General features: G+C 37.5%; 1 protein-coding gene across 2 annotated transcripts in view; it reads right to left on the minus strand.

Annotated features, from left to right (window-relative positions):
• Positions 1-16,755, minus strand: part of LOC127619725 (transcription factor Gibbin-like) — a 30,601-nt gene extending 13,846 nt beyond the window's left edge. For both annotated transcript variants that reach the window (XM_052092682.1, XM_052092681.1), the window contains exons 1-2: positions 16,577-16,755; positions 11,818-11,896 (exon numbers count right to left, since the gene is read on the minus strand). The gene's annotated coding sequence lies outside the window, so the exon portion shown is untranslated. The remainder of the gene's footprint in view (positions 1-11,817; positions 11,897-16,576) is intronic.
• Between the last annotated feature and the right edge of the window lie 64 nt (positions 16,756-16,819).

Below are 16,819 nucleotides of genomic sequence, written 5' to 3' on the forward strand. Positions count from 1 at the left end.
TTCATGTTTTTGAGACATTACAGACATCAGAGCTGATTTCCTGTAAAGCTGCCTTGGAACAATATTTATTTGGAAAAGCACAAATAAAAACTATTTGACTTTATTATTTGTTTTATGTTACAATGTTTTTTATCTACTTTGTCAACAAAATCTCAATGTTTTCTCTTTGCACTGTCAAACAAACAAGTGCTAGCCAGTGCTGAAGCATTTTATCAATCAGAAATTAGCTAAATCAATTCTGATACAAGTAATGGCCAGCATCGTCCAATCACTGCAAACCATGTTAAAATAAAATTATACAGTATACATTTTGAATCTATGTCCTTATTATCATAATACCATGTCTGTTAACCACGTTGAGTGGTCCAAACATCATCTGCAGCCTCAAACTGAACATTTGATAGGAAGTTTGGATGGAATGCACTTGGCATTATAGGAAAGCAACAGGATGCTACATTGCACCCTATTTAGTGAATGACTATACCTCCAGTGAGCTATCTGTCTTCACTGGTCTCAGAACAGTTAAAAATGCACATATTTTCATCCTAACTCACTATAAAGCATCTGAAATTATTTTTTTATTTTTTTCAATGTTAAAATGCACAATAAATATAAGATTTCTAATGAAAACCTTAAATCTTTAATTATAGCCACACATACAAACTCACACAGACTCAATCAGATATTCACACACATTCCTCCTCCTCAGTGTTCGAGAGAGAGATATTGAATGTCTGGAGCTTCTCCTACTCTTTTCACACAGTTCTGGCACCATCACATATTTGCCTGCCAGCACAAACTAGTGAGCTGGATTAAGTCAAAGACAGCTGTGTGTGTGCATATAAGGGAGAGAGTAGACATGAGTGAGGTTAGCAGTGGTCTGTTTTCTGTACTAATTGTGGATCTCACGCTATCCATTCCTGTAGCGTGTGGTTGACTACTTAAATGAGAAGGCAAAGACGCCTCTCTGAGTTTGGAATTGAAGAATTGTGATGTTTACACAGTTACAGGTTAAAGGCAAATGGAATATAAACCAATTCTATTTTTGTAATGTTTTGTTTGTAATTAGATTTAATTCAAATCAGTTCTGCTGACTTTTTTTTGTCATACAATCAATTATTTGTCATACAATCAACTGGTCAATAATAAAACCAAAAGTAACACCAAGGTCTCAAATTTACACATTTTAACACAGTCATTTTAACAGTGTATCTTTCATTTAATCATGAAGCAGACGCTTTTCTCCAAAAGCCCCATTCTAGGAATCGAACCATGACATTGGCATTGCTACTGTCATGCTCTACAACTTAAAGCAATATTTCAACCTCTGTCATCATTTACTCACCCTCATGTTGTTCCAAACCCATATTATTTTTTCTGTGGAACACAAAAAGACATGATAGGCAGTAAGTTTGTCTCTCACACCATTCACTTTCATTGCCTTTTTCCCCCAAACAATGAAAGTAAATGGTGATTAAGACTCATGCTGCCTTTTCCACAGAAAAAAGCCAAATGGGTTTGGAACAACATGAGGGTGAGTAAAGATTGACATAATTTTCATGCTTGGGTGAACTATCCCTTTAAACCTATCGAAATAAATATAAAAAGTAACCTTCATTTCGCTCTAATAATCAAAAAATCCTCTGTTAACATCGCCAGATTAACGATCGTCACAGACACAGAGACGCAGCTTTTACAAAGCAAAGTGATAGTTCAAAAACGTCTCCCTGACAGGCTTTTTGTTCATTCTGCCTCATTCAGAACCTTTATCCCTGATCCATTCATTAACCTCTGTCTCTTGGTTCACCTTCTTTCTATTCCAATGTAAATTACTTCTCTTACTGGAGCTACCTCTCTTTGCCTTCACATTTTATTTTTTGACTCTCCATACACATTCTGTCTCTCTTTCCAAAGCTCCAATCCTTTTAGCTGCTCCCTTTGTGGATGCTCCCCAGGGGATCCAAACAGCTGGTAATGGTTAGCCAATCACACAGCTGAATTTCAATTCACTGTCCAATGGCAGACATATGAAAGTCTACATGGCAAAATCAGCCATGCTGTTAACAAATACCACAGGCACAACACAAGATTAGGCGTTGACCTGCAACAAGACTGAAAGAATCTAAGATTTGTACACTCAGAATGATATCTACAGCATTTGGATCTCACAAAATTTCAATCAATCACAGCCTGTAGATGAGGAACGGAAAGCCAATTTTATACTTGGGAACTCAGTCACACAAACAACATGTAAACACTACAAAATCATATATTAATAAGCAAAGATATTGTGCATCCCAAATGTAAAAAAGTTCTAAACAATCTTTCTTTTTCTCCTGTTTTTACAAAATCTATAAAATTGTTTATGGTACACAGATTCAACAAACTTTTCTGAATGATGTAGGGACAGAAACTACACCAAAAACCCTTTCAAAGACACACATGCACAAACACACCCATGGAAAAACATAAACCAAAAGAAAGAAAATCATTGTCTAGTTTGTAACTCTTCTCAAACTCTCTTTTTGAGTACACATGTGTAAGTATGCACAAGTGTTTTTGCTGGGATGTGTGCCTGTTTTCTTAAGTGCAAAGGAGTGTGTGTGTGTGTGTGTGTGTGTGTTAGGGATAAAGCACTCATTCAGTTCAGATAAGAGTGCAGTTGTTGCTAAGATACAGACAGCAGCCCCGACAGTGTGTGAGGGTGAATGGTGGAGAGAGAGAGAAACAGAGAAAGTTAGATTAAGACAGGGTGAGAGAGAATGTAAAAAAGAAAGCTTAGAATGGAAGACAGAAAGATGTGGGGAGAGTATTGGGGGAGTAGAGATAGATAGATAGAGAGTGAAAGAGAGAGAGAGAAGTGGGTCATAAGATCCACAGAGACACTCAGTGACACTCTGCAGAAACAGCTGTCATTGCACACGCATACTCATACACACACACACACACACATACATACACTTTGTCTTTCCTCAGCTTTCCCTCAATTATTCCTCAGCCACTCTATATCACTTTACCTCTCCCTTCCTTTATTTCAAACTCAGTTCCTTTTTCACGTTCTATTCCTTGAACACTCTCACTTGTCCCCAGCTGAAGAAAATTCAGAATATTCTTCATCACCAGGGCCTTCACTCAACACGAATGCCAGCCAAAAACACACACGTACACCTATTTTACTTCTGTTCCTTGTTTTTTCATGTTATGTCATTTGTTTTCCTTCTTTTCTAGCACTCAGTTACACATAGAGGTTATTTTAAGAGGAGCAGAGACCACGCTGTCCTGACCTTCCGCCCCTCTGTTGGGTCATATGAACAGAGCACCAGCTGGGAACAGCCATCCAATGGCAGCTAACTGAGAGGCAGAATAAGTGATAAAGAGAGTCTTTGGGTACACATGCCTGTCTCTTAAAGGTGGGGGAAATTTGTATATTTTAAAGTTATTAAGATATGTCAGCTCAAAATACAGGGATAATTTTGGGAGAGAAGCAGAACTGACCACTATTCAAGATGAAGTGTACTGCGTCAACGACATTTGGTCAACGAACGCTCAATTATTTCTTTAAGACCTGTACACCTACATATTCATGCAATTATCTAATCAGACAACGGTGTGGCATCAGTGCAATGCATAAGATCATGCAGACACTGGTCAGGAGCTTCAGTTAATGTACACATTGTTTACACTACATTATGTTTACACATAATGTAAACATTTGATCTCAGTGATTTAGACAGTGGCATTATTGTTGGTGCCAGACGGGCTGGTTTGAGTATCTCAGTTACTGCTGATCTCCTGGGATATTCACACACAACAGTATCTAAAGTTTACTTAGAATGATGCCAAAAACAACCAGTGAGTGGCTGTTCTGCTGACGGAGACGCCTTGTTGATGAGAAAGGTAAACGGAGAATGGCCAGACGGTTCAAGCTGACAGAAATGCAACGGTAATTGTGGTGAGAAGAATAGGATCTCAGAATGCACAACACGTCGAACCTTGAGGCGGATACACTACAACATCAGAAGACCCCGTCAGGCACTTTATTATGACCAAAAGGTTCCTAATAGAGTGTAGTCTTTTGCATATTTCCTTTGTAAGGATGCCCGCAAAGATCCGTAAAGTACAGAAAAGCTGTACGGGTTTCATTTAATAATAAACATGTTTGGGAACAAAGGTTCGCTATTCATTAAAAAAAAATGTGTAACCTACAATGAACTGCTGAATCTGCTGATACACTATGCTACTTTTTTAGCAGTGGCTACACAACAAATAATTTGTATAATTCACATATTACTCTTAGAGCACTTCAGTATTTTGGGGAATAATCACTATCGTGCTGATAATTCAAGTAATGTATTACATGACTTTGTCCATAAAAGTCAGTGGACGCACGGCCCATAAAGCGCTACCATTCAATGGCACAAAAGACCATTGGTTTTTGGACAAGAGTCCCAAAACACGTCATTTTGGGTCCCACCAGGATGATGTGTTTCTTTGGCAGTCTATGGGAGATTCATGAGCGCTATTTGCATTGGATCTGCATTTGCTTGCCTAATGGACATTTGGTTTTCAATTATTGTATCTCTGTCCTGCCTGGAAGCCTGGCTTCTCTTTATCAGTGTTTCAAAACCTTTTTGTCATAAGTACCCATAAAGAACCATCCATAAGGCTCAAGTACCCCTTCATCGACACAAAGCCAAAGATGTGTATCATAGACTAAACATTATTTAACATTATATCCCTGGTGTACAAAATGAAAAGAAGTTGCTAGTTATAACATCATTCTGCTAAATTCTTATTCATCAACAAACCGGTCCATGTAAGCCGTGAAACTCTCGGGAACCTTTTACTTTACACTTCAAAGTGTTTTTGATCATTAGTGTTTTGTTTTTGTTTTTTTCATTTTGATATATTGTTTATCCACATTGTATTGTTTAAATGCAATATCTGTACTATTTATAAGTATTTACAATAATATGTGAAAAAATTGGTTAATCGGTACTGTCTCTTTAAGAATACTGGCAGTTCAGTGTTGTTATTTGGTTGAGCAGACTGGAGTTGCACACAGATTCTTTATTCGAATTGAAAGTTTATTTTTTGTAAATTTTACAGTAAAGAACTGAAAGGGCATCAAAAGAGACATTATTCAGTGATGAATGAATTGCATAGATTTCTTCTTTGGACACACATTACACGGAATGAGTCAAACCAAACTTTTACTCTTAACATGAAGTCAATGGATCTTGGTGCTCAACTACGCATATTAAAAGATCAAAATTGGGATTTTAATAATCTATGTAGCGTTCAAATGAAGATTGCGATTAATTGGGACAAATTTATGTTTTTACCCAGCCCTAATACCTTTTATTTTTATCATACATTTTATTTAATTAAATGGGTTCTGTGAGTGTGTGTGTGTGTGTGTGTGTGGGGGGGGGGGGTTGTCACATCGACTACACTAGAACCGCCACTGGTTTTTAGGTCGATGTGTCAAGTTAAACGAAGTTGGAAACTTTGAAAAACGCACCTTAAGATCCCTGCGTTTGGATTTGTGCTCCATCAAGATGTGTTCTCATCTTTTTTTGCCTTCACACAAGTAATAGTAACAAGTAACTGGTTATATAAACATGAAAACTGAGAGAATAATCTCTCTCTCTCTTTACCAAACAATCATATTTAACTGCCTCTCATGTTTGTGTTTATCCGTGCCATAAACTCTCCTTTATGCCTGATTTTTAGTAAACAGCTCATCAGCCAATCAACCTTCATTTCAGCTGGTCTCTCCCTGCACATGAACCTGACTGCTTTCACACACCTCTCTAACCCACCTCTCCTCCACTGCTATCCATCTCTGGATTGTGTCTAATGCACAGCCCGCCTATATAGACATATGGACGTACAGCCCAGACCTTAAGGCCAGTGTTTTGTATAGGAGCCTCTCCACTGCGGCCCTGATTTCTGACCCCCCACACAGCACCCGTTTCACTGTTGCTGTGAGAGACGCTGCTGCAGAGACCATTGCCAATGAGAAGGGCTGCTGGCTGGCTATTTAAACAATAATGGCCACCTTATGCACATTCCAACTCTACAGTATGTTAATACCTGCTTCAGAATACACATATACACACTCTCTTTAACACACACATATATACATTTGGATAAAACAACAAATGCAGATATTCCAGTGACTTTCTCATGTGTTCTCTCACTAGCGCTTTCTCACAATGACTGGCTTTATTCAAAAGCATCTGTTTCTCTTTAAACTGCACAGTCTCTCACTCTCTCTATCTCTCTTATTCTGTTTCCATGGTCTAAAATCTCTCCTCATTCAGGATTGGAGTGTACATTGCTCTCATCCATCTTTCTGTTGTCTATCATCATGACCAGAATATTCCACTCCCTCCTACTCTCTCTCTCTCTCTCTCTCTCTCTCTCTCTCTCTCTCTCTCTCTCGCTCTCTCTCTCTCTCTCTCTCTCTCTCTCTCTCTCTCTCTCTCTCTCTCTCTCTCTCTCAATTCATTTCCATTCAAATGAGCTTTATTGGCATGACTTGTGCAGTATTGACAAAGCATTGGCCATTACATGAGCAATGAACAAAATAATGATTATATGGTACATAAAGAAATTATCAATCAATCAATAAATACATTAATACTTTTTTTTTAAACAAGCAAATGTTCTCTCTCTCTTTCTCTCCCTTATTGGCCCTCAGTACCTTCACTCTTCCCCCACTCTCTCACTTTTTTCAGTTTCTTTATCTCTTTCTCTCTCTCACTCACTCTTCGTCCCTTATCTCCCCACAGAACCCATCCTCTTACCCACCATCTCTCACTTTGTGCTATGTCTCTCTCCCACTTGCTCTCTCTGCACTGTGTAATCTCTCTCGCTCTCTTCTCTGTCTCTGGCAAGAGGAAGTGTGTGTTCCCCAGGGGGAGTTGGGCTCATTAACTTCCAGCAGACAGAGAGAGAGAGAGAGAGAGAGAGAGAGAGAGAGAGAGCAGGAAAAGGAGAAACAAGGGGTGGGTTAGTCTGCAGCAGAGTCTGAAGGTGAGGAAAAGACAGGAGATGGAGAGATAGCAAAAATGAGAAAGAAAGACAGATAGATAGAAAGAGAGAGAGAGAGATTTATAGAGATAGATCTTATCTCTGACCAATAACCAAGGACTGCATTCATATCATGTTTTAATGCTGATTTCCTTCAGTAAGTGATCTACCTTGAGTCTGTGACTCAACCACAATTGTACTTTCTAATTATTTTTATTATATTAATTTACACTTTCCTGCATTTTAACCTGTTTTTTTCTTTAACACCATGCAAATACACTGAATAGTTTGTTTATTTTTTGTCTTATCTTTTCTCAGTCTTTATTTCATTTCTTTATTTATGTTGTTTTATTTGTATGCAGCTAAGCTGTTAACACTTTGGCAAGACTAATGTACAAATAATTGTCATGCCAATAATGCACATTAAAACTTAAACTATCAACTTTTCATACATTTGGATTAACACCCTCTCCACACTGGATGCAAGTGGCAGATCACGTTGCTTCAAAAGCAAATAGCTCCCAATATAATCAATGATGCTGCCTTCACTTAAAGCGTCCCTTGCGTAGCAGTGCACCCTTAGTTGACGGAGAGCTACTCCAGCCAATTTATTATCATGTCCGTCTTCCAAATATCATACGTGATTTATTTGTTTGCATGAATAATATTAGTTACCTCTTTAAATAACTTCTGTCTGTTACATTAAAGCCAGCTCCTGATGTTTCTGGTCTCTGGTCTTCTAATTTAAATTATATTTTGTTAACACTTTTCAATAAGATTCCAGTTGTTAACATTAGTTAACTAATTTAATTAACATGCACTAACAATGAACAATACTTTTACAGCATTTATTAAAATTGGTTATTCAGCTGAAATTATTGGCCGAAATTAACCTTTCACGGATATAATGTATCGGAGTATAGGTTTTACGGTATGTGCAAATATGAAAAAAAAAAACAATGCTTGGGGTGATTTAGAGTTGGTGTCATAACATAGTTTGTCCTGCAGAGTGCGCTCCGACTTTATTGTTAAAGAGCTGTGCTGACGGTGGCTCTGTAGACAGTGCGGAGTTGTGGCGTCTTCACGGTAAGTTGCTAACTAGTTTGTGAAATATATACTGGAATGATAATAAACAATGACCCCATCATTTTCCCTTTTCAATAAAACTAATATAATATTAACCCTGTCACTGACAACCATGTCACTCATGTTTATCACATCAATAATGTAGCAGATTGAAAGTTAAACATTAGAGCATCTTTTTGCAGCTCAGCAGACAATGGTGCGGTGGTGAGTTGTGTCTGTTGAGTGTTGATTTCATGCTACGTTGTTTCATAGTTCGTTAGACGCAATGCTGCAAAGTAAATAAACAACGTCCATCTTTTACTTTCCATGACAACAAGCTTATAGCTAACTGGCTAATCATGTAAGCTACTTTCATCCCTTGTCAGCTGAGTGGAAGCTAATGTGTAAACATGTATTCACCAAACTGTTTTGTTCAGGATTCGCAGTTTGGTACCCCCTTCAACCAAATAATTCCAGTCGTTGCATTTATAAAATGGTCATATTTAAAAGTCTTGTTTTCCACCGTTGAAAGTTTCCCTGAACTTGTTTAGCAGAATGATGTTTTTATCTCTTCACCCGGCAGGTGTAAAAGCTTCTTGTTTTACAACCTGCCCCCAATTGACTGCCAGTATTAATATAGTCAGCATTTGACTGATACTAAACAGTACTACTAATGTTTGTTTAGCTATCATTTTAATTTATTCTTAATTTAAATGGTCAACAACTGAGTGACACTGAACATACAGTACTGATGATTATTTAGCTGTTTATTGTATTTTTATTTACTCTTTATTTTCTCAGAGTTAATTTCTAGAATTATATAATAACAATTTCAAATATTATTTGATAAAAATATTTGTTTAAGAAAGCAGCCTTCTGAGTACCTTTGCATAATCGTATCGGTGCAAAAACACAATCCACATAGAAAAGGACTGTTTTCATTCCAGCTCAAAAATTAACTATATCGGCCACCATATCGGTAAATGGTGAATTTTACCCCTCTAAAATCGGTAACGGTCTAAAAAATCCCATTTCGGTTGGATTCTATTGTTAATTTCAACATATATTAATACACCTAAAATCAAAAGTTGTATATGTTAAAATTAGTTAATGCACTTTGAACTAAAATTAATTAACAATGAACAATTTTTTTAACTAACATTAACAAACATTAATAAATGCTGTAAAAAATATGTTGTTAATTGTTAGTTCATGATACCTAATGCATTAACTAACGTTAACAAACAGAAACTTATTGTAAAGTGTTACCCGTATTTTGTTTCTGACCACATGTTGGCTGTATGCAGTTTTAGCACCAATAACATTATAGTAATAATTACATGATATAATAAGTAAATATTTTTTACCAGTGGATTTACATTGAAAATAAAGAGAATATTAAAGTTATTTACCCAGTTAATCATTGCTGAAGTCTAACTCACAGCTGATTGGTTTGTGCTTTTTTTATAATTATGATATTATTATTATTCTGTGTATTGGTCAATTAGCTTTGGCAGCAGCATAAAACTTTGTAGCAGCACGAGAGTAGTCTCAGTGCTGGAGGGCAAACAGGTGTTTTTTGAGCTTGCTGCCTGACACACCAACACCCACAGTCTTGTGTGGGAAAGCTGAGGTCACTGGTGTGAATTCAGCTCTGGGACCAATTTGATCATGATTTCATTAAATGAGCAGCATGCCTCCACAACATGAGTCTCTAATACAAAACTGTAATGAAAAGAGGGAACTGAGTTGACTGGATTGAAGATCTGTGGACCTCCCACCAAGTGGAGGATGTTAGATGAATTAATTGCAGTGGTATGCACGATATTGAGGTCTGAACGAATTACTCTCAAGAAAATGTTCTGTGCTCCTCAGGACTATCGGGATGATTTAACTCACTGCACATTGTGTTGTGTTTATTGTACTATTTAGATATTTATAGATGGTTTATGAATAATATATTTAACGATTTATAATACATTAATGACTATGTTATGGCACCTGCAACATATCCTGTGGCTATAAAACATGCACTATACATTTATACCCCATGATTGAAATGTGTCATAGTCATGAATGAATTGTACTGTTTACAAACATGACAGCATCATGAAAAATTTATGAAGTGTGAAAAAAAATCTGGAATGTTGATGGAAAAAAAGCATTTGTAAATCTAACTGTGATTTTTTTTTGCCACATTAAATGCCTGATTAAATCGACACCACCAACAGGAAATAATTGGATTCATATACCACATCCTAACTACACTGTTATACTGTCATATGATCAGTAGCCTATGAATTTGCAGTACTATATTTCATAAAATAAACAGATTGTGTTAGATCATGTCCACATAGAATTGGTTGCTCTCTATGAATAAAATGGACAATTATATTATACAGTAAAGCTGGAATACGGTCCGTCCTCCTAACGTCTTAGCTTGAATGACAACCAAAAAATTCTGCTTCTGTGATACAAGACTTATCACCACATTTCAATAACACTGAGGTAATGAGTATTGTTAAATACTCATAAATGTGTTAAAAAGATAAATCATAAAGCTTATACTGCACATCAATGACTAGATATAACTTCCATCCATCCATCCATCTTCAACCGCTTATCCGAAGTCGGGTCGCGGGGGCAGCTGCTCCAGCAGGGGGCCCCAAACTTCCCTATCCCGAGCCACATTAACTAACTCTGACTGGGGGACCCCGAGGCGTTCCCAGGCCAGTGTGGAGATGTAATCTCTCCACCTAGTCCTGGGTCTTCCCCGAGGCCTCCTCCCAGCTGGACGTGCCTGAAACACTCCCTAGGGAGGCGGCCAGGGGGCATCCTTACCAGATGCCCAAACCACCTCAACTGACTCCTTTCAACGCAAAGGAGCAGCGGCTCTACTCCGAGCTCCTCACGGATGACTGAGCTCCTCACCCTATCTCTAAGGGAGAAGCCCGCCACCCTTCTGAGGAAGCCCATTTCGGCCGCTTGTACTCGCGACCTAGTTCTTTCGGTCATGACCCAACCTTCATGACCATAGGTGAGGGTAGGAACAAAAATTGACCGGTAGATCGAGAGCTTTGCCTTTCGGCTCAGCACTCTTTTCGTGACAACGGTGCGATAGAGCGAGTGCAATACCGCCCCCGCTGCCCCGATTCTCTGGCCAACCTCCCGCTCCATTGTCCCCTCACTCGTGAACAAGACCCCGAGGTACTTGAACTCCTTCACTTGGGGCAAAACCTCATTCCCTAGATATAACTTATTTCACCTTATTTAAACATAGTACCCATGACATTAATGAGAAAAAAATAATGCTTATTTCTTGTTTCACTGATTACATCTGTCCTCTTTTTAAATAACAATCTTTTCTTGTCTCTTATTTCCTGTCTCTCCCTCTGCTCCCATCATTAATGTTTTTTTTTTTATTTCAGTAAATATTTCATGAAGTTGTATGTGAATAGGTTCCAGGCCCCCCAAAAATTATCGGCTCAGGTCCTGAACATGCTTCATTTTTTACGTGTCACGATTAAAGCCCATAAAAGCGCATTAACATACAAAAAGCTGTGGTGAATTTGAGCCTGTTTTAATTTAGTGAAAGAAATGGAAGCATGTCATTGGAAGTACTTCAACTACATCCCTGAATACAATGTGCATATTTGCACAGGCTGTCCTATGTGACCTGAACTGATGTATGAAAAGAAAACCCACACTTACCTTAGACATTGATTCTCTTAATGATTTCTCATCTCACTCTCAAACTGCATGTTTCCATGGCAATCCTTGGCCTAGCAGTCTAGCAGTTTGTTGAAAAGAGAAAGAGAGATAGAGAGAGACAAGGACAGAGAGTAAGGTGGAGAAAGACACATGTCAGCATTGAGAAAGGCATGTCCTCAATATAGAGTATATTATGTACTGTACTATATAACATTTCAGAACACTGCAACCAATGCAACAATTAAAGTCTATGCATACAGCATGAAAGCAATACTGCATGAATTTCTGTTCCTATTGAAGATACCATATGATGACGACATCATATGGTACCAAGTCAATCCAATCCTGAATTAGCCAATATCTTGTGATGCCTTATTTTAACACGCAAACCTTTGTTAAGCACTACAGTGCACCCTGATAGCCTTGATGCCTAAGTTTTAATAATTATATAATAAAAATACTTAATTTTTATAAATAAAAAGAACAATCCTATAATAATACAAAGCATAACAACAAATAGTGTACATAAACATGCACATCAAAACAGAGTTAATCGTTAAAAAAAACTATACAAACAAAAAAAAAAAATCAAGTAAACGGTGTCTTAAAAAAATGCTGTGTTTGTTTGTGCTAACACCTCTTGTGTTCCTGGTCAAAAATGACCATCCTACTAAGATTGTTTATAAATATCTCATATTGAATCTATTATCCCAAGATATTGCATTAGATATTTTAGTCAACTTCTATTTTAGTATTTATGACAGGTTTTGTCCTATTTAAAAATATATTTTTTATTGATAGAGGGATTTAATTTATAAACTGAATTTACACTATAAGTAGGGGGCAGATAGAAATACAAATAATAATAATAATAATAATAATAATAATAATAATAATAATAATGTAATAAATTAATAACCACTTGGTTGATCTAAATGCATTTGTGTAATTTTAAAGCTTAGAATCTGGACTTCACAATGCATATAGCTGATCCTACCTATTCTTAAATAATGCTTTTTAATTTGCTGAAAAATTAGAACTCTTTTGTTCTCATAATTTGCGAATGCATTATCAATGTATTTTCTAGTCTAATCCATTCATTTCCAATGGTAAATACTTTAGACCAGGAACACCACAGGTGTAACAAAGTGAAATAAAACCAATAGAAGTTTATTTAAAACTGTGTTCAGTGTTCAGATGCCCTGCATGAAAGTCATGGAAGTTTATTCCAACTGGATGAAATAAACTACAGTTTTCAGAAGAAGAACAAAAAAAAAAAAAAAAAGTGAATCGGTCAATTTTGACCGGAACACAATATAAGGGTTAAATATACCAAAAGTCTGTGCTTCTTTATTATCAGCTAGAAGAGAGATCCAAAATTTTGGAGCAAAAGAAGATAGAAAAAATAATGGTGAGTGGTGGTGGTGTAGTGGCTAAAGCACAGGGCTGGTAATCAGAAGGTCACAGGTTCTAACCCCATGGCCACCACCATTGTGTCCTTGAGCAAGGCACTTAACTCCAGGTTGCTCTGGGGGATTGTCCCTGTAATAATTGCACTGTAAGTCGCTTTGGATAAAAGCGTCTGCCAAATGCATAAATGTAAATGTAGTTGTGGATGTCATGTGGTGTCAATGTATCTCACAGCATGCATGAGTTGCATTCAGTTGTTTACAGTATGTGATCTATACGTGTTTCTCTCTTGCCACTGCTGCTTCTTTTCTCTCCATTGTTTTTTTCTGCTTCTTTTCTCTCCCCTCCCTTTCTCTCTCCCTCTTTAATAATTGAGCCGGTTCTGTCTCTTGTTAGAGTTTGCTTGTTACTGAGAGACACAGAAACCAGTCAGGTATACAGAACCCCTAGATACTCTCCTACTTCCTTGCTCACAAGTTCTCTGTGTCTTTGTATCTTGTGCTCACTCGTGCACATACTTGTGCGGATAAACTTAGCAGGCTGCAACAGTATGCCTCCCCCTTATCTCCCTGGACTGAGGAACTGAGGTCAGAGGTGAAAATCTCTCCAAAAACCAGCTAGAGTTAGTCAACGAGGGAATGAAATAAATGGAGGGTGTAGAGTGAAGTTTGCCATTCATGTATAGTTCGCAATGTATGTGTTGTGCATGTGTTTTGTGAAATGTATTGTTATAATAGTAGATGCGGTCAAGGTCAGTTCAGCCAATGCTCTCTGCTCTGCCAATCAGATGTTTCCAGCTGTTATGGGAAACCAAGCTTCCTTTACAGAAGAAAGGTTGCCATGGAGACCACAGCATTAAGAATAATGGTCTCTCTCTGACAGGTGGACACAGTAATGCATGCACAGTCGACTCCCAACCCCAACATAACCTAAAGCGATGCTTCCAAACCAGGGGTATGTGTAGGTATAGGGGGAAAGATTTTGCTTTGGCTTTTTTAAACCTATGTAATAGAAAAAAAATTATAGATTAAAATAATTATTTGTGATTCATCTCAGTTCCTTTGTATGTAATGTGTGCATGTAATTTAGTATGACAGTGTAATGTTTTTACTTGATCTTGTTTTAAGGATTTTTATATATTTTTGAAGGAAAACAATAAAAAAAATATTATCAAGAATATGATATATAGAATATGATAATATAAGAAGATTTTTACCCTAATATCAAAGGTCTTACTCGAATAAAAAATTATGATCCAATGTGAATTTTCTTGATAAAAAAATATGATCGTGCCTGGTCACTTGTGCACGTAAAATGGGTTGAAAGAGCATTTTAGCTTAGTGTAAAGCTGACAATTTACACAAGGTTTATTTCTATTTCTTCTGCTCCAAACCTTCTTCAAACTTGCTTCTCTGTCTGCTCGTATGAGTGTAACACATCTTAAGAAAGTGTTCCACCGCTGTTCGAATCCACTTTGCATCGCATCATTTATATGTATAAATGTTTTCCATCTGAAAGGACTAAATATTAAATGAAACAAATGACAATAAAATACAAATGAATCAAAATACTATTTGAATGTAACTGTACTCTCATTACCAATTATTTAAATTGTAACTGTAGTGGAATACACTTACTTATATTTTGTATTTAAATACGTAATCCTCTTACATCTGTTTCTCCCCAATCCGGTATATGTATATATACATTACCAGTCAAAAGTTTTGAAATACTTGATTGAAATGTTTCTCATGATCTTAAAAATATTTTGATCTGAAGGCGTATGCTTAAATGTTTGAAATTATTTTTGTAGACAAAAAATATAATTGTGTCAACATATTAATTTATTTAATTATAAAACTAAAATTTTATAAAAAATAAAAACGTTTTTGAAATTGATGACAAAATATTAAAGAAAACCAGCCAATAAGTGCCCAACATAGATGGGAACTCATTCAATATTGTTTAAAATCATCCCAGGGTGAAACCTCAAGAAGTTGGTGGAGAAAATGTCAAGAGTACATAAATAAATAATAATAAATTGATCAATTGTCACACATTATACATACATTTCTGCATATACATGGTGAATTTATTTATTTCTCACATATCCCAGCTAAGCTGGGGTCAGAGTGCAGGGTCAGCCATGATACAGCACCCCTGGAGCAGATAGGTTTCAAGGGCCTTGCTCAAGGGCCCAACAATGCATATGTATCAGACTGCATGTACCCTTGGTGGTGCTGGGGCTTGATCCCCTGACCTACTGGTCAGTAACCCAGAGCCTTTACCGCTGAGCCACCACTGCCCTAAATGTCTGCAAATGAACGAACTTTTGACCGGTAATTTATATATATACACACATTAGATATGATTTTAATGCGCATTACAAAAATTACAGCATCCGGATTACCTGCATGATTACCTGTCAGTCACCATGACAACACACCATCTGCGTAAAGAAGAGAGCCATTCAGTATCCCTGTCCTTATAAATATCCTCGTTTCCGTTATGCCACATGTGCGTGTTTTTTTTTTTTTTTTTTTGAGTGTGCCGTGAATAATCGCTGCTGTCACAACATAACCATGTCCAAATTACGCGCCACCGTCGCGCGCACAACGACAGTCGAAAGACTTGCGCGCCACTGCATTGCTCATCATTGCCCACTGTCAAACAACAGAGGACATCAGTAAAAAAAAAAAAGACTCCAACTTTAATTGCTATGTGATGACTGTGCTGTTTAACCAGTGAGAGAGAGAGACTGAATAATTAAGCCAGACTAAATAAAAGTTGAGTCATTTACGAGCTCGAGGCAGGCGCGTGAGCCTGATGTTGCCTCCCCATATCATCAAACGCATCAGAGGCTCATACATGCCGTCAGTGATCATCTATCAGCAGTATTCCATAATTAATGGGCAAAACATTCATAATAGCCATGTGTTGTACAGACACATACATGTTTCACGCCATATGCATAAGCTAAATGAATTAGCTTTTTTTTTTCTCAATGTTGACAGAAATTTTCAGAAATTCCAGTTCATTCTATCGCCATTATTTAAGATTATATTGCCCATGCGTGTTTTTTAAAATCGCAGAGAAATATTGATTATTTTTAATAATATAGTCAATAGTTCAGATGGCTCATGTTCAACCGGAGCGTGAGTGTAATCTGTGTATACCTATGCGCGCGTGTGTGAATGTGAGTGACCTATCGTGAGCTCAATGAATGGCAACGATGAGGTTAATAAAAATTCCTTCAATAGAAAACACAAACCCTCGCGAAATGCGGCGCGGCGCAGAGAAAACTATGCAAATTTTGGCTGTGAAGCCAGACGCCGTGGCGCGCACTCACCGGGAGGCGCCGAGCTCCGCGCTGCTGCAGCTGTGGTGCCGCGCTCCTCACGCGCTCATCAGGGGTCTCGAGTCTGGATCACAGAACATTCGGTAACAATCCCACTCTTGACACGCGACATCCTAAAACCGAAGGGTGTTTTTATGAGTAAACTATTCGAGAATGTTGGAGGCTTGAGTCATCCACATCCTCTTCTGTCTCGCGAAACAAAAACAAGCCGTTCAGAAGAATCTGGTTAAAAAG

Source organism: Xyrauchen texanus, chromosome 26, assembly GCF_025860055.1.
Source record: "Xyrauchen texanus isolate HMW12.3.18 chromosome 26, RBS_HiC_50CHRs, whole genome shotgun sequence".
Lineage (NCBI taxonomy): Eukaryota > Metazoa > Chordata > Actinopteri > Cypriniformes > Catostomidae > Xyrauchen > Xyrauchen texanus.